Below are 21393 nucleotides of genomic sequence, written 5' to 3'. Positions count from 1 at the left end.
CCTCCCTTCAACAGAGGCACATTGTGGGGAGGTAGTTAGCGTCTCCTTTGTTCCTTTGTCAGAAGTTGCTTTAGCATTTACGTTACCTGTAAAAGCATGACGAGACTCACCGTTACAGACGCGGGTAACTCTAGTGCAGGGATGGGCAACTGGTGGCCCCCCTTTTCAAGGCCCTCGGATCAACCCCCCTTATTTTGAAATATGTTTGTGCATCAGCAGTTTTTCCTCTTATGTCAGTCACTGATAGTCAGTCAATTAGCCCATGCTAACCAATTTATTTTAGATTACTAAGTTAGTTTAGCGGCCAGCTATCTAAACTTGTTATCATGGTCGAATTACAGGCCGGGTGGCCCCCATTGATTTTGTTAGTCAGTCTCACTCAAATATCTTACTAAAAACTAACATTTCTCTCCGTCCCATGGCAAAATGTGTAATATCCCATGATGAGTTCAGATTTCTTCGGTGGCCCCCACCCCCTAGTACATAGCAATGTTCATAGCAAATGCAGATACGCTGGCTATTTGTTCATACAGTACAGAGTCTCTGGCTGCAATATGTCCTTAGTAAATATGGGTTTCTGATCAAACACAACTGGCTACATGATACCTTACTCCCTATGTGTTATCCTTTCTAAATCTGTGGGGAGCACAAACAGGGCACAGTATTCACATTGGGACATCTAGTAGGCCTACAGTGGGAGGACGAGTGTTGACTGTGTGACTCTGAAACAGCGCTTAGGCTTGGTTTGGTTATGCAGCTACTCTGAGTCAAATAATTGATTAACCTGAGATGAATCTGTTGAGGCTGAAGGACCAATAGGAGAGAATTGGCCCCGTGCTGAAAAGGGAGCTGTATCTGGTCCGTATGTGTGCAAATGTTTTTTTCCCCTGGGGGTTATTGCAATGCAATGACATCATTCTAAAATCACCATGGGTGCCTCCAAAGAACAATCTAGCCGATTAAAAAAAAAAAAAAAAATCATCCAGCTCTTCGCCTTCACGGAGAGACACAGCTACTAGACAGGGAAAGGAGGAGGGAGGAACGAAGGGAGAGGAAATGAGATAGATAGAGCGTGAGTGAGGGAGATGAACCGAGAGAGAGAGGATCAGGGATTCCCACGGTTTCAGCCCGTTTTGTCGTCACAGCTGTGGTCCTAGGGGGACCTCCCCTGCGGCGGAATCTACGTCAATGTGGTCAGGCCACTGCACTGCGGCTGCCTCGGACGTTCTGGGGTCGTAACCCTGGGAACCCTAAAGCGTGTGTGTCCAGCTTGTTAGCACTAGAAAAGCCTGGCCTCATGGGACCTCCCTTCGTGGCAATGACACGTCTTTTCAACATTCTAATAGTCTACTAAATAGATTGAATATATGCTATTGGTCGTGTTTATGAAGGTCTTAGGTAACATTAGAATACAAAAAATTGGTACCAACTTATTTGGATTGGATTGTAATGCATCTACAGATGGAACTGATAGTATGTAGATAGTTGAAATGGACTAACTATCTACTGACCCTTGACCTAACCCCAACCCTTGTCCCAACTGTAACGAACCCTTAACCTAACCTTAACCCTTACCCTTATTCTAAATCTAACCGTAACTTAGCAAGCAGTTGTTTATATATAGATAGTTTATTGATGTTATAACCATCTGTATAGTATCTACAGATGGACTATCCAAATAAAGTGACCTGCATAAAAAATAAAAAATAAAATAACGTAGCATGTTCATTTGCTTGTTACTGTAGGTTATATGTACAAATAAACACTAAAAACACAGTTTCAAGTGTAAAATAAATGCTATTCATGGAGTGTCTTTGTTACAACTATGAAACAAAAATCATCTATGTTGGAACAGAGTAAAAGCTTATTTTTTATAACAAAACAAATAAAAATACCCAAACCACCAAGACCCCCGGTCAAATCAAGAAAATATCAGTAGCCTACACATCCGTTTAATTGCCTAGTGTGCTTGAAAATCAGCACCAACGCGATAATGGCATTATACTTTATACCATGACTTCAAAAAATGGCAAGGTAATACATGTTTTAAATTGGTTTGCATCATTATGACACATTCTGCCTTTCTAGTGTTAACTGAAGCCCCGCTGCTTACTGCCTGTGGAGAAGAGAGGAGGGCTTTTTTAAAACATCAACCTAGAGGCTACCACAATATTGTCCAATTGCCACTATAGACACTTTAAAAAAAGAAGGGTAAAATAACTGTCCAATTTACATACCTATCATCGATGATGAACATTATACCTCTTTGACGGAATTGAACATGCGCAGTTTGCCGTGGCATTATTGCACCTTGCCCCAGTAGTGGTGCAGTAAGGCAAATGGTGCCCCCCCCCCACAACCACCAATCCAGCCCAGCAGAGGATTTAGTTGCTGTGGATCCAGAGTGATTGACAGGACGAGCCTCCCTTTTCCACCAGTCAGTGGCCAGAGGCCTACCCTGATGGCCTTGGTCACTCCAGTCACTGACCTATTGACTGTACATGTGTTATATTCAGTACATTATATGTAGGAGGTCTGTAATGTCCTAAGGAAAATGGCGAGGGGACAATGTTGTGAAATTCACTCGGAGCTGTTGATACATACAGTATCAACAGTGCTGCTATGTCAGTTGAGTTCATGTGTTAAGGCGGTTTGGTTTCACGATGGGAATGCGTGTCTCTATATGTTTGTTCCAGGAACCTGCTGTATGTGAAACCACACAGCCTGAACTTCGCCAACCGTCAAGGCTCTGCCCGGAACATCACAGTGAAAGTGCAGTTCATGAACGGGGAGGACCCCAACAACGCAATGCCGGTAACAATGACACACACACACACACACACACACACACACACACACACACACACACACACACACACACACACACACACACACACACACACACACACACACACACACACACACACACACACACACACACACACACACACACACACACACACACACACACACACACACACACACACGAGAATGCTTCTTAGCCCACCCACAATAATTATCCTTAGCTCACCCTCCCACGAGAATTCATTTTAGGGTTATTAGTGTATTTTGGTGCTTTACCAGGTACTGCTGCACAATCCTAGACTGATTTCGTGGACATGGATTGTGAAGAATGGTGTTCAAGTATATTTGAGCTCTGTTACTAAACACATAATTTTAACACATGCAGACAAACATAAGTCTAATGTATGTTGCCTCTGTTCCTCTGTTCCTCTGTAATTCAACCCCTGTATGCTGTTCTTCATCTTTCTTTCTCATCTCTCTCTTCCCCAGGTGATTTTTGGCAGGTCTAGCTGTGCAGACTACGCCAAAGAAGCATACACTGCTGTAGTGTATCATAACAGGTGAGGGACTCAGATCCAGCTCTCAGACAATTCACTGATGTTTCCATTTTGTATGAAGTGTGCTTAGGCCCTTTCTTAAAAGAAATATACACAGAACCATTCAAAAGTTAGGACACCTACTCATTCAAGGGTTTTTCTTTATTTGTACTATTTTCTACTTTGTTGAGCTTCAATTGGTGGACAGAGCCTAACATTATCCTGCAAAATGTCGTGATAAACTTGAATTCATTTTTCTGTCGGTGATAGTACGCTACTCAGGCCCTGAGGCAGCAAAGCAGCCCCAAACCATAATGCTCCCTCCACCATACTTTACAGTTGGGATGAGGTTTTGATGTTGGTGTGCTGTGCCTTTTTTCCCTCCACACATAGTATTGTGTGTTCCTTCCAAACAACTCAACTGTAGTTTCATCTGTCCACAGAATATTCTGCACCTGGAACATTTCGCAAACTTCAAACGTGCAGCAATGTTTTTTTTGGACAACAGTGTCGTCTCCCGTGGTGTCCTCCCATGAACACCATTCTTGTTTAGTGTGAGTTTTTTAAATTTATCGGGCAAGGCAGCTCTAACCAACATCTCTAATCTCATCTCATTGATTGGACTCCATGTTAGCTGATTCCTGACTCCCAATTAGCTTTTGGAGAAGTCATTAGCCTAGGGCAGTGGTCACCAACCTTTTCTGAGTCAAGATCCCTTTCTGAGTCAAAATGCATGCCGAGATCTACCGCTCTGATGTTTTATTTTTATTAACATGACTTAAAAAATGTAAGCCTCTGCAACATTAACCAGTGAAAAACAGTACTGTAGCAATGAGGTTTGTGCAGTAAGCTATAGGCCCAATACAATATCACTGCAGACTGGCTGCTTCAATGATCCTGCCAATGCATTGTTGTTCTGGACATTAAAAAAAATGATATTTCAACATTTGTGGTAGGCTATATGATCACACCGGTTATGTTGTATTACTTATGAGGAACAGCTGAGTGAGCACACATTTAAATAATGAGCTTTTTATTTTACTGGGCTGATGGTGCCTGCATCTGATGGTCAGTCTCAGCGGAGGGAGAGAGCAGCAGACTGAGGGTCAGTCTCAGCGGAGGGAGAGAGCAGCAGACTGAGGGTCAGTCTCAGCGGAGGGAGAGAGCAGCAGACTGAGGGTCAGTCTCAGCGGAGGGAGAGAGCAGCAGACTGAGGGGTCCGTCGCTCAACATCCCTCCGCTCTCCCTTTCCTCCACTCACACTGACCAAAAAGAGACACCGTCTTCCAGCTGATGTCGAAACTCGAGTCGCACCGCATTACTTCTGCCTCATGGACAAATTCATGTTGTTTCTCCTATGAACAGAGAAAGTGAAATATTCCTTGATATTAAAAACCCAAGCTGCTAATAATAACAACGCAAGCCTATATAGATACACATTCATCCTCATTCATTACTGCTGCACTGCTTGTTGTAGTGCTGAGTGGAAAAATCAATCAATCAATCAAATTGTATTTATATAGCCCTTCGTACATCAGCTGATATCTCAAAGTGCTGTACAGAAACCCAGCCTAAAACCCAAAACAGCAAGCAATGCAGGTGTAGAAGCACGGTGGCTAGGAAAAACTCCCTAGAAAGGCCAAAACCTAGGAAGAAACCTAGAGAGGAACCAGGCTATGTGGGATGGCCAGTCCTCTTCTGGCTGTGCCGGGTGGAGATTATAACAGAACATGGCCAAGATGTTCAAATGTTCATAAATGACCAGCATGGTCGAATAATAACAAGGCAGAACAGTTGAAACTGGAGCAGCAGCACAGTCAGGTGGACTGGGGACAGCAAGGAGTCAACATGTCAGGTCGTCCTGGGGCACGGTCCTTGGGCTCAGGTCCTCCGAGAGAGAGAGAGAGAAAGAAAGAGAGAATTAGAGAGAGCATATGTGGGGTGGCCAGTCCTCTTCTGGCTGTGCCGGGTGAAGATTATAACAGAACATGGCCAAGATGTTCAAATGTTCATAAATGACCAGCATGGTCAAATAATAGTAAGGCAGAACAGTTGAAACTGGAGCAGCAGCATGGCCAGGTGGACTGGGGACAGCAAGGAGTCATCATGTCAGGTAGTCCTGGGGCATGGTCCTAGGGCTCAGGTCAGTTGAAACTGGAGCAGCAGCATGGCCAGGTGGACTGGGGACAGCGAGGAGCCATCATGTCAGGTAGTCCTGGGGCATGGTCCTAGGGCTCAGGTCCTCCGAGAGAGAGAAAGAAAGAAGGAGAGAATTAGAGAACGCACACTTAGATTCACACAGGACACCGAATAGGACAGGAGAAGTACTCCAGATATAACAAACTGACCCTAGCCCCCCGACACAAACTACTGCAGCATAAATACTGGAGGCTGAGACAGGAGGGTTCAGGAGACACTGTGGCCCCATCCGAGGACACCCCCGGACAGGGCCAAACAGGAAGGATATAACCCCACCCACTTTGCCAAAGCACAGCCCCCACTCCACTAGAGGGATATCTTCAACCACCAACTTACCATCCTGAGACAAGGCTGAGTATAGCCCACAAAGATCTCCGCCACGGCACAACTCAAGGGGGGGGACGCGGGACGCCAACCCAGACAGGATGCCCACAACAGTGAATCAACCCACTCAGGTGACGCACCCCCTGCAGGGACGGCATGAGAGAGCCCCAGTAAGCCAGTTACTCAGCCCCTGTAATAGGGTTAGAGGCAGAGAATCCCAGTGGAAAGAGGGGAACTGGCCAGGCAGAGACAGCAAGGGCGGTTCGTTGCTCCAGAGCCTTTCCGTTCACCTTCCCACTCCTGGGCCAGACTACACTCAATCATATGACCCACTGAAGAGATGAGTCTTCAGTAAAGACTTAAAGGTTGAGACCGAGTTTGCGTCTCTGACATGGGTAGGCAGACCGTTCCATAAAAATGGAGCTCTATAGGAGAAAGCCCTGCCTCCAGCTGTTTGCTTAGAAATTCTAGGGACAATTAGGAGGCCTGCGTCTTGTGACCGTAGCGTACGTGTAGGTATGTACTGCAGGACCAAATCAGAGAGATAGGTAGGAGCAAGTCCATGTAATGCTTTGTAGGTTAGCAGTAAAACCTTGAAATCAGCCCTTGCTTTGACAGGAAACCAGTGTAGAGAGGCTAGCACTGGAGTAATATGATCAAATTTTTTGGTTCTAGTCAGGATTCTAGCAGCCGTATTTAGCACTAACTGAAGTTTATTTAGTGCTTTATCCGGGTAGCCGGAAAGTAGAGCATTGCAGTAGTCTAACCTAGAAGTGACAAAAGCATGGATTAATTTTTCTGCATCATTTTTGGACAGAAGGTTTCTGATTTTTGCAATATTACGAAGATGGAAAAAAGCTGTCCTCGAAATGGTCTTGATATGTTCTTCAAAAGAGAGATCAGGGTCCAGAGTAACGCCGAGGTCCTTCACAGTTTTATTTGAGACGACTGTACAACCATTAAGATTAATTGTCAGATTCAACAGAAGATCTCTTTGTTTCTTGGGACCTAGAACAAGCATCTCTGTTTTGTCCGAGTTTAATAGTAGAAAGTTTGAAGCCATCCACTTCCTTATGTCTGAAACACATGCTTCTAGCGAGGGCAATTTTGGGGCTTCACCATGTTTCATTGAAATGTACAGCTGTGTGTCATCCGCATAGTAGTGAAAGTTAACATTATGTTTTCGAATAACATCCCCAAGAGGTAAAATGTATAGTGAAAACAATAGTGGTCCTAAAACAGAACCTTGAGGAACACCGAAATTTACAGTTGATTTGTCAGAGGACAAACCATTCACAGAGACAAACTGATATCTTTCCGACAGATAAGATCTAAACCAGGCCAGAACATGTCCGTGTAGACCAATTTGGGTTTCCAATCTCTCCAAAAGAATGTGGTGATCGATGGTATCAAAAGCAGCACTAAGGTCTAGGAGCACGAGGACAGATCCAGAGCCTCGGTCCGATGCCATTAAAATGTCATTTACCACCTTCACAAGTGCCGTCTCAGTGCTATGATGGGGTCTAAAACCAGACTGAAACATTTTGTATACATTGTTTGTCTTCAGGAAGGCAGTGAGTTGCTGCGCAACAGCCTTTTCTAAAAATTTTGAGAGGAATGGAAGATTCGATATAGGCCGATAGTTTTTATATTTTCTGGGTCAAGGTTTGGCTTTTTCAAGAGAGGCTTTATTACTGCCACTTTTAGTGAGTTTGGTACACGTTCAACATAGGAGGGCCAAGCACAGGAAGCAGCTCTTTCAGTAGTTTCGTTGGAATAGGGTCCAGTATGCAGCTTGAAGGTTTAGAGGCCATGATTATTTTCATCATTGTGTCAAGAGATATAGTACTAAAACACTTGAGCGTCTCTCTTGATCCTAGGTCCTGGCAGAGTTGTGCAGACTCAGGACAACTGAGGTTTGGAGGAATACGCAGGTTTAAAGAGGAGTATGTAATTTGCTTTCTAATAATCATAATCTTTTCCTCAAAGAAGTTCATGCATTTATCACTGCTAAAGTGAAAGTCATCCTCTCTTGGGGAATGCTGCTTTTTAGTTAGCTTTGCGACAGTATCAAATAGGAATTTCGGATTGTTTTTATTTTCCTCAATTAAGTTAGAAAAATAGGATGATCGAGCAGCAGTAAGGGCTCTTCGGTACTGCACGGTACCGTCTTTCCAAGCTAGTCGGAAGACTTCCAGTTTGGTGTGGCGCCATTTCCTTTCCAATTTTCTGGAAGCCTGCTTCAGAGCTCGGGTATTTTCTGTGTACCAGGGAGCTAGTTTCTTATGAGAAATGTTTTTAGTTTTTAGGGGTGCAACTGCATCTAGGGTATTGCGCAAGGTTAAATCGAGATCCTCAGTTAGGTGGTTAAGTGATTTTTGTCCTCTGGCGTCCTTGGGTAGGCAGAGGGAGTCTGGAAGGGCATCAAGGATTCTTTGTGTTTTCTGTGAATTTATAGCACGACTTTTGATGGTTCTTGGATGGGGTCTGAGCAGATTATTTGTTGCAATTGCAAACGTAATAAAATGGTGGTCCGATAGTCCAGGATTATGAGGAAAAACATTAAGATCGCCAACATTTATTCCATGGGACAAAACTAGGTCCAGCGTATGACTGTGACAGTGAGTGGGTCCAGAGACATGTTGGACAAAACCCACTGAGTCGATGATGGCTCCGAAAGCCTTTTGGAGTGGGTCTGTGGACTTTTCCATGTGAATATTAAAGTCACCAAAGATTATAATATTATCTGCTAAGACTACAAGGTCCGATAGGAATTCAGGGAACTCAGTGAGAAACGCTGTATATGGCCCAGGAGGCCTGTAAACAGTAGCTATAAAAAGTGATTGAGTCGGCTGCATAGATTTCATGACTAGAAGCTCAAAAGACGAAAACGTCATTTTTTTTTGTAAATTGACATTTGCTATCGTAAATGTTAGCAACACCTCCGCCTTTGCGGGATGCACGGGGGATATGGTCACTAGTGTAGCCAGGAGGTGAGGCCTCATTTAAAACAGTAAATTCATCAGGCTTAAGCCATGTTTCAGTCAGGCCAATCACATCAAGATTATGATCAGTGATTAGTTCATTGACTATAATTGCCTTTGAAGTAAGAGATCTAACATTAAGTATCCCTATTTTGAGATGTGAGGTATCATGATCTCTTTCAGTAATGACAGGAATGGAGGTGGTCTTTATCCTAGTGAGATTGCTAAGGCGAACACCGCCATGTTTAGTTTTGCCCAACCTAGGTCGAGGCACAGACACGGTCTCAATGGTGATAGCTGAGCTGACTACACTGACTGTGCTAGTGGCAGACTCCACTATGCTGGCAGGCTGGCTAATAGCCTGCTGCCTGGCCTGCACCCTATTTCATTGTGTAGCAAGAGGAGTTAGAGCCCTGTCTATGTTGGTAGATAAGATGAGAGCACCCCTCCAGCTAGGATGGAGTCCGTCACTCCTCAGCAGGTCAGGCTTGGTCCTGTTTGTGGGCGAGTCCCAGAAAGAGGGCCAGTTATCTACAAATTCTATCTTTTGGGAGGGGCAGAAAACAGTTTTCAACCAGCGATTGAGTTGTGAGACTCTGCTGTAGAGCCCATCACTCCCCCTAACTGGGAGGGGGTCAGAGACAATTACTCGATGCCGACACATCTTTCTAGCTGATTTACACGCTGAAGCTATGTTGCCCTTGGTGATCTCTGACTGTTTCATCCTAACATCGTTAGTGCCGACGTGGATAACAATATCTCTATACTCTCTACACTCGCCATTTTTAGCTTTAGCCAGCACCATCTTCAGATTAGCCTTAACGTCGGTAGCCCTGCCCCCTGGTAAACAGTGTATGATTGCTGGATGATTCGTTTTAAGTCTAATACTGCGGGTAATGGAGTCGCCAATGACTAGAGTTTTCAATTTGTCAGAGCTAATGATGGGAAGCTTCGGCGTCTCAGACCCCGTAACGGGAGGAGTAGAGGCCAGAGAAGACTCGGCCTCTGACTCCGACCCACTGCTTAATGGGGAAAACCGGTTGAAAGTTTCTGTCGGCTGAATGAGCGACACCGGTTGAGCTTTCCTACAGCATTTCCTTCCAGAAACCGTGAGAAAGGTGTCCGGCTGCGGGGACTGGGCCAGGGGATTTATACTACTATCTGTACTTACTGGTGGCACAGACGCTGTTTCATCCTTTCCTACACTGAAATTACCCTTGCCTAACGATTGCGTCTGAAGCTGGGCTTGTAGCACAGCTATCCTCGCCGTAAGGCGAGTACAGCGACTACAATTAGAAGGCATCATGTTAATGTTACTACTTAGCTTCGGCTGTTGGAGGTCCTGACGAACCGTGTCCAGATAAAGCGTCCGGAGTGAAAAGGTTGAGGAAAAAAAATATATATATATGAACGGTACTTAAAAAGTGAAAACCGTAAAGTTGTCAGGTAGCAAAATAGGTTGGCAACAAAACGCACAGCAACTCTAAAACAAGCCTGCAAGTTGTGACCGGAAATGACGTCCACAGCAGAAATAGGAAGAACGTGCATTTTATGGGGTATAAGAGTGTTGAATAGAAAGTGTTGACAGTGCTGAGTATGAAGTTAAACATGAACTCACTCATAAAAACAGCAGCTCTTTGACAGTCTCTCTCTAGTCATGGTTAAAACGTTTTGAAATCTCACAGTATCAATTTTTGCTGTCGCTTTCTTTCATGCCTGCTACGTTACTGCAGACTCGGTCATCTGAGCAATCTGATTGGCCAACGGTAGGCCTATAGTGGCACTTGATTTCCTCTCCGGGCCCTCCGGGAAGGCAGAGCTTGTACCTTCAGACACGTGAAATGGCAACATTTTGCCTACCCGGCGAGTAGGGCAGTTGAATGAGCTGAACCTACCACCAACAGCCCCAGACGAATAAAAATAGGAAAACGAGGCTTTAATCGTTTTTTTGTTTTTTTTTACAGAAATGTTTGGCGATTGACTAGAAATGCCTTGGAGATCAACTGGTTGGTCGCCATCGACCGTTTGGTGACCACTGGCCTTGGGGTTCACATACTTTCCCTAACCTACACTGTGAATGTTTAAATGATGTATTCAATCTAGACAAGAAAAATACAATCAATTGTGTGTTGTTAGTTCAAGCACACTATGTTTGTCTATTTGTCGTGACTTAGATGAAGATCAGATCAAATTTCATGACCAATTCATGCAGAAATCCAGGTAATTCCAAAGGGTTCACACATACTTTTTCTTGCCTCTGCAACTACGTTATATGATCTATGATTGACAAAGGGATATAGGAGATTGACTTTATTCACTCAGTTCAACACCTTTTTATAAACTCGTCAACACTTGCTGTTCGGTCGTCAAAGAAGGGGAAGGGGGAATGACATGTCCTCTTAACTGCTTATAACACCAATTCTGTTTTGTGATATTAAGATGTTGACAATGTGTATTAAAGATCTATTTAGGAAAAGTCAAGGACATGGAGGACACGAATTGAAAAATGCAGAGTAATAAAACATGTCAATTAGTTTTGCCTCCATATGACGCTCTTGGCTTTTCTACTGTTAAGGTTTTTAAATCACAGATTTTGAAAGGTTTCACCTTTTGGATGTTTGGGGTTTAATTCCCTCGGCCAATAATGTTATATTTTCCATTAGGGGGAAAGGTTGCTCAGGCTCCTTCGCTCCAAAGGATGTTTCTACCCTTTATCCACAAACAATCTATTTTGTCTTCTCCATGAGAAAAAGGCTCTGTACTAATTTAGATTGGGTTTTTTTCTATAGCTATTAACCCCTTGCTTCTTTCTTTGCAGTCTTTTAGTGTGTTGTTTATTCCTATAAACCTTAACCAACCGTGACATTTAAATGCTTATTCCTATTCCTTTTACAGCCCAAACTGACCAGGACTCTGTAATGGCTGTTGTGCTTCTCAGATCCCCGGACTTCTCTATACTCCTTTCAGATGTCTATTCCTGTACGACCCCAGTCTTTCCCAGATATTTATTTCTTATAAAGCTCTAACCAACCATTAAATCAACTATGTGTGTAATGGTTTGTTGTGTTTCCCCCAGGTCCCCAGACTTCCATGATGAGGTGAAGATCAAGCTGCCGGCTTCTCTGACTGACCACCACCACATCCTGTTCACTTTCTACCATGTTAGCTGCCAGCAGAAACAGAACACCCCTCTGGAGACCCCCGTGGGATACACGGTAACGACTGCACATGTGCGCACATATGCACAAACGCATGCGCAAATGTGCACGGGCATGTCACACACGGGTGCATTCAACGCACCACGCACACGCACATGCCTTTTGCTTTTCAGGCCCTAATCTTCTGTATTTCTCTCCTTCTCTCTCCTTAGTGGATTCCTATGCTGCAGAACGGTCGTCTGCGTACAGGAAACTTCTGTCTCCCTGTGTCTCTGGAGAAACCTCCTCAGTCCTACTCTGTTCTCTCCCCTGATGTTCCTCTACCTGGGATGAAATGGGTGGATAACCACAGAGGTGTTCTCAACGTTGAAGTGACATCCGTTTCCACTGTCCACACACAGGTATAGCCTACCACAACCAACATTTTCTAATTATGACATGACATTGAACGTTGTGCAATGTAACATCAATATTTAGACTTTGGGTTGCCACCCATTCGATAAAATATGGAACGGTTCTGTATTTCACTGAAAGAATAAACGTTTTGTTTTCTAAATGATCGTTTTCGGATTTGACCATATTAAAGCCCTAAGGCTAGTATTTCTGTGTGTTATTATAATTAAGTCTATGATTTGATATTTGATAGAGCAGTCTGACTGAGCGGTGGTAGGCAGCAGCAGGCTCGTAAGCATTCATTCTAACAGCACTTTCCTGCGTTTGCCAGCAGCTCTTCACAATGCTTGAAGCACAGCGCTGTTTATGACTTCAAGCCTATCAACTCCCGAGATTAGCCTGACAATACTGTGGTGCCTATAAGAACATCCAATAGTCAAAGGTATTTGAAATACACATGGTGTAGAGAGAAATAGTCCTATAATTCCTATAATAACTATAACCTAAAACTTCTTAACTGGGAATATTGAAGACTCATGTCAAAAGGAACCACCAGCTTTCATATGTTCTCATGTTCTGAGCAAGGAACTTAAACGTTAGCTTTTTTACATGGCACATATTGCACTTTTACTTTCTTCTCCAGCACTGTGTTTTTGCATTATTTAAACCATATTGAACATGTTTCATTATTAATTTGAGACTAAATTGAATTTATCTATTATATTAAGTTAAAATAAGTGTTAACTCAGTATTGTTGTAATTGTCATTATTACAAATATGGTATTGCCGTTGAAAAAGCATAACCGGTCGACCTCTGGTCTGTTGTTCTTACTCACAGCACACAGTTCAAGCACTTCTATTTTGCGGTGGAGTCTCAAATATTTATTTTATCAAAGCCAGGTTTTCTTTGTTACTGACTTCTCCCATCCCCCCATCTCTCTCTCCCTCTCTCTCTCTCTTTCCCTCCCTCCCTCCTTCCATCCCTCCCTCCATCAGGACCAGTACCTGGATAAGTTTTTTGCATTGGTCCATGCCCTGGACCACATGTTCCCTGTGCGGATAGGAGACATGCGCATCATGGAGAACAACCTGGAGGAGGAGTTAAAGTCCAGCATCGCCGCGCTGAACTCCTCCCAGCTGGAGCCCATCGTCCGCTTCCTCCACCTCCTATTGGACAAGCTGGTGCTGCTGGTGGTGCGGCCGCCCGTCATATCAGGACAGATAGGTACCGCGTCCAGGCTCATAGGAACTGTAGCCTTTCAATCAGTTCATTTAAATAATTGTATTCCGTCGGTCATCTAACCTTCCAAATGATTAACAATAATAGGAAGATCATAAATGACACACAAATATTCAAAGTGCTCATATTTTAAGAACAAACCTGAAACATGTGCCTTTGAACTTGATTTATTTGTGATGCCATTGAACTGGCACTGAATAAAACGACTGCACTATCTGGTCCTAAATGTGTTGTCCATGTTTGTATGTGTAGTGAACCTGGGCCAGGCGTCGTTCGAGGTGATGGCGTCCATAGTGAACCGGCTTCATAAGTACTTGGATACTAGTCAGGACATGCACGGCAGAAACAGCCTGCTCTCCTCTTATGTATACTACGTCTTCCGCCTGCCCAACATGGACCCCAACTCTCCCTCACCAGGTACCTTAGCTTTATTTTTTTGTTTTTCCCCTGTTTTACTTCTATTAAAATCGATTAAATTGTAAGCGCCATTACATTTGTTGTGGAGCAATAATTGCTATTTTCTTCTCTTCCATGTGTGCGTTTGTCTTAGGTCCAGGTCTGGGTGGTTCAGTCCACTATGCCACCATGGCCAGGTCCGCCCAGCGACCTGCCAGCCTAAACCTCAACCGCTCCCGTAGCCTTAGCAACAGTAACCCTGATATCTCTGGCACACCCACCTCCCCTGACGATGAGGTCCGATCCATCATCGGTAGTAAGGTAGGAGACACGTTACAGACCAGATATGGTTTACGTTATGTTTCTCAGTTCTTTTGGTGTGTAGTCAGTCCACTATGCACTATGGTGCAGTGTTTTCCAATAGCGCCAGCCGTCGGCTAATCAGACGGTTACGAACTCATTTTGAGCCGGCTACTTTTTCCACTTTTCATTTCAAAGTTTCAAATCGCTAGTCTGTCGCACCCTTTCCCGCTAGAATGAACGATATGCATCTTCTAGCGATCTATTGGGGTGCCGCCGCCGTGCTGCAGTTTGCAGGTCTGTGAGTGTCTCGTTAGTCAGTGTAGCCTACCGACTCGCATCAGTGAGAGAGACGTTCATTTGCATAGGCTATCGGTAGGCTTTTTGGAAATGATCTGCAAATAAATTATGAAAACATTAGATGGTGAATCATCACTGCAGGAACAATAGGTAGTGGAAAGCCTCATTCTGGTCCAAATATGATAATGTGGGCCCTCACGCAATCCAGGCATTGAAATGGAATTGACCTTAGTAGGGAATCAACTAAATGTATAGGAAATGTATACATTTCTCTAAGTTTATTGTAAGGCATGAACAGAATTCATCATTGGTTTATATTTCCTGCTACTTTCTGAAAAGGCAATGAGAATGCCCCTGTCTCTTGTGTGTATGGCAATGATGGGGGCTGGAGTTAAAAATAAAATATAGTACAAAACACACATCACGACGAGACGACACACCACACCACTACATAAAGACAGGCCTAAGACGACAACATAGCATGGCAGCAACACATGACAACACAGCATGATACTATAGCAACACCACATGACAACATGGTAGCAACACAAGATGGCAACAGCACAAACATGGTACAAACATTATTAGGCACAGACAACAGCACAAAGGCAAGAAGGTAGAGTCAACGATAGATCATGCTTAGCAGCCACAATGTCAGTAAGAGTGTCCATGATTGAGTCTTTGAATGAAGAGATGGAGTTTGAGTTTGTCCAGTTTGAGTTTTTTTTTGCAGTTTGTTCTAGTCGCTAGCTGCAGCGAACTGAAAAGGGGAGAAACCCAGGAATGTGTGTGCTTTGGGGACCTTTAACAGATCGGATGTTGCATATGAAGGATGAGCGCTGCAGTGGGTATCTGCGATATGGGCGAGCTCTTTTTCTAGCTCCGAAGCAACTTTGTAGTATTTTGTTATTTCTAATAATGTGTCACATTCAGCCAGAAATATATCTTGGATATCAGTGCGACGGTAACTCACCTGCATTACGACCAGGAATATGACTTTCCCGAATTGGATGCTTTGTTCGTACCCCCCGGGGCAATTGAACTTATCCCAGAGCCTGCTCCAAGATGCCGCCAGGGGAGAAGAGGTATTCGGTAGACTTCTAGTCAGACTCTGGAGGCATGCACACCTTCCACCGCTTCTGAGTATATTACTTGCTTAGTCTCTGGACAATAAAGTCTATGAGCTCAGGGCGAGGATCTCCTTCCAGAGAGACATCAGGGACTGTAACATACTCTGTTTCATGGAATCATGGCTCTCTCGGGATATACTGTCACCGTCCATACAGCCAGCTGGGTTCTCAGTACATCACGCAGACCGGAATAAAGAACTCTCCAGGAAGAAGAAAGGCGGTAGTGTATGTTTCATGATTAACTACTCATGGTGTGATCGTGATAACATACAGAAACTCAAGTCCTTTTGTTTACCCGACATAAAATACCTCACAATCAAATGCCGACCGTAATTGTTTTGGGAGGTAATATTATAATAAAAACATTTTTTAACCTTAATTTAACTAAGCAAGTTAGTTAAGAACAAATTCTTATTTTCAATGACGGCCTAGGAACAGTGGGTTAACGGCCTTGTTCAGAGGCAGAATCTTTGGTTGTAGTCACAGCCGTGTATACTGCTCCCTCAGGCCAATACTATGGCGTCCCTCAAGGAACTACACTGGACTTTATGCAAACTGGAAACCTCATCCTGGGGCCGTATTTATTGTAGCTGGGGATTTTAACAAAGCAAAATTGAGGAAAATACTACCGAAGTTCTGTCAACACATTGACTATAGTACTCACTCTGGAAAAACACTGGACCACTGCTACTCCCCCTTTTGCGATGCCTAAAAGGCCCCTCCCCCACCCTCCCTTCGGCAAATCCGATCACAACTCCATTTTGCTCCTCCCTTCCTATAGGCAGAAACTCAAACAGGAAGTACCCATGCTAAGGTCTATTCATCGCTGGTCTGACAAATCGGAATCCACGCTTCAAGATTGTTTTGATCACGTGGACTGGGATATGTTCCAGGTACCCTCTGAGAATAACATTGACGTATACACGGACACGGTGACTGTGTTCATCAGGAAGTGTATAGGGGATGTTGTTCCCACTGTGACTATTAAAACCTACCCAAACCAGAAACCGTGGATAGATGGCAGAATTCACTCAAACCTGAAAGCACAAACTACTGCATTTAACCATTTGCAAGGTGACTGGGAATATGGACCAAAAAACAAGTGTAGTTATAAGGCAATCAAACAGGCAAAATGTCAGTACAGAGACAAAGTGGGGTCTTAACTTCTTATGGTATAGGGGACGGTTGCGTCCCACTTGGGCAAAAAACTGGGAAAATGCAGCGCGGCAAATAAAATAAAAAATGATATAAAAATCAAACTTTCATTAAATCACACATGTAAGATACTCAATTAAAGCTACACTCGTTGTGAATCCAGCCAACATGTCAGATTTTTAAAAGGCTTTTCGGCGAAAGCATAAGAAGCTATTATCTGATGATAGCACAACAGTAAACAAAGAGGGTAGCATATTTCAACCCTGCAGGCGCTACACAAAACGCAGAAATAAAATATAAAACATGCATTACCTTTGACGAGCTTCTTTTGTTGGCACTCCAATATGTCCCATAAACATCACAATTGGTCCTTTTGTTCGATTAATTCCGTCCATATATTTCCAAATGTCAATTTATAAAGCGCGTTTGATCCATAAAAAAACAGCTTCCAAAATGCACAACGTAACTACAAAATATTTCAAAAGTTGCCTATAAACTTTGCCAAAATATTTCAAACTAATACGACTTTAGGTATTTTTAAACGTTAATAATCGATCAAATTGTAGACTGGTCTATCTGTGTTCAATACAGGTGACAACAAACCATGCTACTTTTCACGTCTTGTGCAACTCTCAACAGTGTTACGGAGTTCCTAGATGGCCGTACTTCTTCATTACACAAAGGAAAAACCTCAACCAAATTCCAAAGACTGGTGACATCCAGTGGAAGCGGTAGGAACTGAAAACCAGTTCCTAAGAAATATTGTTTGCCAACGAGAACTCACAGAGACCTAAAAGAAAAAAATCTGAACGCTTAGTCCTTGGGGTTTTGCCTGCTACATAAGTTCTGTTATACTCAGACATGATTCAAACAGTTTTAGAAACTTCAGTGTTTTCTATCCAAATCTACTAATAATATGCATATCTTATATTCTTGGCACGAGTAGCAGGAAGTTGAAATTGGGCACGCTATTTATCCAAAAGTGAAAATGCTGCCCCCTATCCCAAAGAGTTTAATTCAACGGTTCAGACACAAGACGTATGCGGCAGGGTCTACAGACAATCATGGATTACAAAAGGAAAACCAGCCACGCCATGGACACCGATCCTGGACAAGCTAAACACCTTCACCTGGTTTGATGATAACAGTGTCACCAATGTGGCCTGCTTCCAAGGACTTTGGGCTCTCGTTCTCCGTGGCCGACGTAAGTAAGACCTTTAACGTCTATATTCCACTGATTTCAAGTTCACTAATAGAATGGAGGGTAATGGCGACTTATCCACTCACAGTCTTGTTAGATATCCTGCACGCCAACCTCTGTCGCCGCTGCCTCCGAGTGACGGGGATTGGGTCTGGGATGAGCATTATGTCCTTTGGCTCCGATTCGTTGAAATAGCAGTACTCATCCAAATCGAGGTTCGTAATCGCTGTTATGTACAAAACATTTTAGGATCAGCACGAATATATAATACAAAAATAACACAATTGGTCAGCCTTCCCCTCTGGCGCCATTATTATATTAAATCATTTCGCTGTATATTTTGGATGGAATCAGTTCACCGGAGGCCACCAAAATAGAACTCCTTCTGCAAAGAAATATTAAAACACTGATGGTGTTTTACTTTTCAATAAGAAATTAAATTATAGTTCAGTTGTAGTCTGAATTATGTTATATGGGACATATTTTAGATTATAAACTGGGTGGTTCGAGCCCTGCATGCTGATTGGCTGACAGCCGTGATATACAGTGCTTTCGGTATTCAGGCCCCTTGACTTTTTTCCACGTTACAGCCTTATTCTAAAATTGATTAAATAAAGAAATCAACACAGAATACCCCATCATGAGAAAGCGAAAACAGGTTTTTATACATTTTTGCAAATGTTATATTTTTTTACAAAAGTATTCAGACCCGAAATTCAGCTCCGGTGCATTCCGTTTCCATTGATCATCCTTAAGATGTTTCTACAACTTGATTGGATTCCACCTGTAGTAAATACAATTGATTGGACATGATTTGGAAAGGCACTTGTCAATATAAGGTCCCAGACTTGACAGTGCATGTCAGAGCAAAAACCAAGCTATGAGGTCGAAATAATTATCTGTATAGCTCCGAGACAGGATTGTGTCAATGGTCTCACTGCCTGAGCTCTAGATTTCCTCTGTGGAAATGGGAGAACCTTCCAGAAGCACGACCATCTCTGAAGCATATCACCAATCTGGCATTTATGGTAGAGTGGCCAGATGGAAGCCACTCGCACAGCCCTCATTTACATGGATTCACTGACTTCAAAGAGGATTGAAAACCCCCACTGTGTCTGCCTCCACATAAGCGTTCACTGTACCACTGTATCACTTACTGTACACTATGAACCTGAAAGCAGCATTTCTCAACTGTGTGACTTGTCAACCCTATAGTTGATGGACAAACATCAGCAGGAACACCTTATCTCTGTAACCCCTGTATTGGCAACCTGACACACAGAAGAGAGAGGGTAACCTCCGCGACGAAGGCATAGCAAAGCATACAGTGGCACACTTTTAGTAAAGTTAAACAATCTTCATGGCTCTGTTAGTTGGGTTATTTCCAGGGGTATCCAAGTGTATTGCAGAGACACTTTGTAAATGAGTTAATAGCATGGACTTTTGCTCTAATGCAGCCATATAAATTGTACTTTGATCAAATGACTTAGTTTGACCCCAAAAATACTTAACAGATGAGTGAGGGATGAACACTCCCTTCTCTGTCTTTCTGAATAGTCTTGTCTAACGTGATGCTAGTGATGGATGCTACCCCCATAGAAATAGAATATCCACCCATGATGGCACATCTACTTGAATGGATATTCCTGTTCAAGGTATCCTAGTGATTCTAGTTCTATGGCTTCCTCTGTGTGATGAATGATACCTACAGTATAATGCTACTAAACTTAACCTGTATTCTTGTTTCTGAACCAAGGGTGCAGATTATCATGATGGGATATGCAATCCAATCTGTTCATGCATTTCTGTTTTCATGAATCAGGAGTTTCTCATGAAATTATTTCAGATCTTTAACTAGCTAACTTTATTATTCCGCCTGGCTGCTTACGATTCAATCATCTTAACCGTTAACCTCAATGCTATTCCTTCCTCCCCTGTGCTGCTCGGTCCACTTGTGGCTCCCTTAATCTTGCCTACCCTTTGACTTGGGACCCTTGATGTCTCAGGGCCTAGACCGCTCCAACTCCTGGGTGCACACCATGCGGTCAAAGAGCACCCCTTGGAAATCCAGCCACGGTTCTGCCTCTGACACCGACGCCACGCAGGTGCTTAAACAATAACTCCCTTCCTCTCCCAACAAAAAAATACATCACCGTCACTCCCTTCTTAACACGCACCTCAACCACCCCGCACCTCAACCACCCCGCACCTCACCTACACGCTCTACCAGACTTAGGAAGTCAAAGCTGCCTCTATGAACCTCAAACCGCCATCTTTAGTTCCTTCTTCTTTAGTTGTGTCCCTTCTTGTCATCCTTTCTGTTTTTACACAACACCTTTCTCTCTCCATTTGGCTGTAGAAGAAACATCTATGCCCATTCTGAAGTCGTGGCATTGTCACTGTCTTGAAACGAGTGCGGAAGGATTTCTCACCGCACTTACTAATACCCCTAGTGTAGGGGTATTAGTACATTGCGGGCAACTTCCTGCCAAGTCCCATGTGACTCCGTTTGTGCCATTATTCTTTTCTCATACTTGAAATCGATACAATTTTTATTGGCAATCCCAGAGGCGTGCTTCATTTTCCCAACATTCATTTTAATTGGCTTTCTTCACCCTGTCCTTTTTCATCTTCACCATGATCATTTAAACCCATGCATGACCTACGACTAATCTCATTCAGCGTGTGGGATGGGCTTGATATGGAGTGTGCTGGGTGGGTTTGGGTGTGACTGCGAGTGTGTATGTGTTTGTCTTTGTCCTTTTTTTTTTGTCTGTGTTGTGATTATGGTTGTCGTCATTCAGTTGTCATGAAGGGTGTTTTGTGGCTCTAGTCATGTCCAAAGATTCAGTAAAAAAAATCCTATATGTATTATTATTGAACTGAGGTAAGTTGTAGGCACAAGTTAACCCACATCTGGGGTGTTTGTTGTCATTTCCCCCCCATATTTAATACTGTGCGCGAACTGCATGTCTAGGGGCAGTTTTTCCCCTTGTATAAAATGTATCTAATGAGGTGTGTAAGAAATGTAAATATGAGGGATCTCGCACACTGCACTTCTACATTGCTACTGTATGTTTTTGTATACTGTAGTTTAGATTATGATGTTTTGTGTGATTTGTTTGTGCTCATGTTTGTTAATTGTGTGTGTGAGAGAGGGATTCTGCTGCAGACACATCTCCTTGGGTTGAGAAGGTGCTACAGCTAGACCCCACACCTGTTGACCCTCACTAACCTGTTGTCACCGTCCCATCCCACCCGTAGGCCATGGA

The 21393-nt window shown here is 43.4% G+C and overlaps 1 pseudogene; it reads left to right on the top strand.

Moving 5' to 3' along the window:
• The window catches only part of LOC124038022, a 93003-nt pseudogene that overhangs the window by 41170 nt on the left and 30440 nt on the right, over positions 1–21393 (top strand).

Source organism: Oncorhynchus gorbuscha, linkage group LG06, assembly GCF_021184085.1.
Source record: "Oncorhynchus gorbuscha isolate QuinsamMale2020 ecotype Even-year linkage group LG06, OgorEven_v1.0, whole genome shotgun sequence".
Lineage (NCBI taxonomy): Eukaryota > Metazoa > Chordata > Actinopteri > Salmoniformes > Salmonidae > Oncorhynchus > Oncorhynchus gorbuscha.
This window is presented reverse-complemented; position numbering and strand designations above follow the sequence as displayed.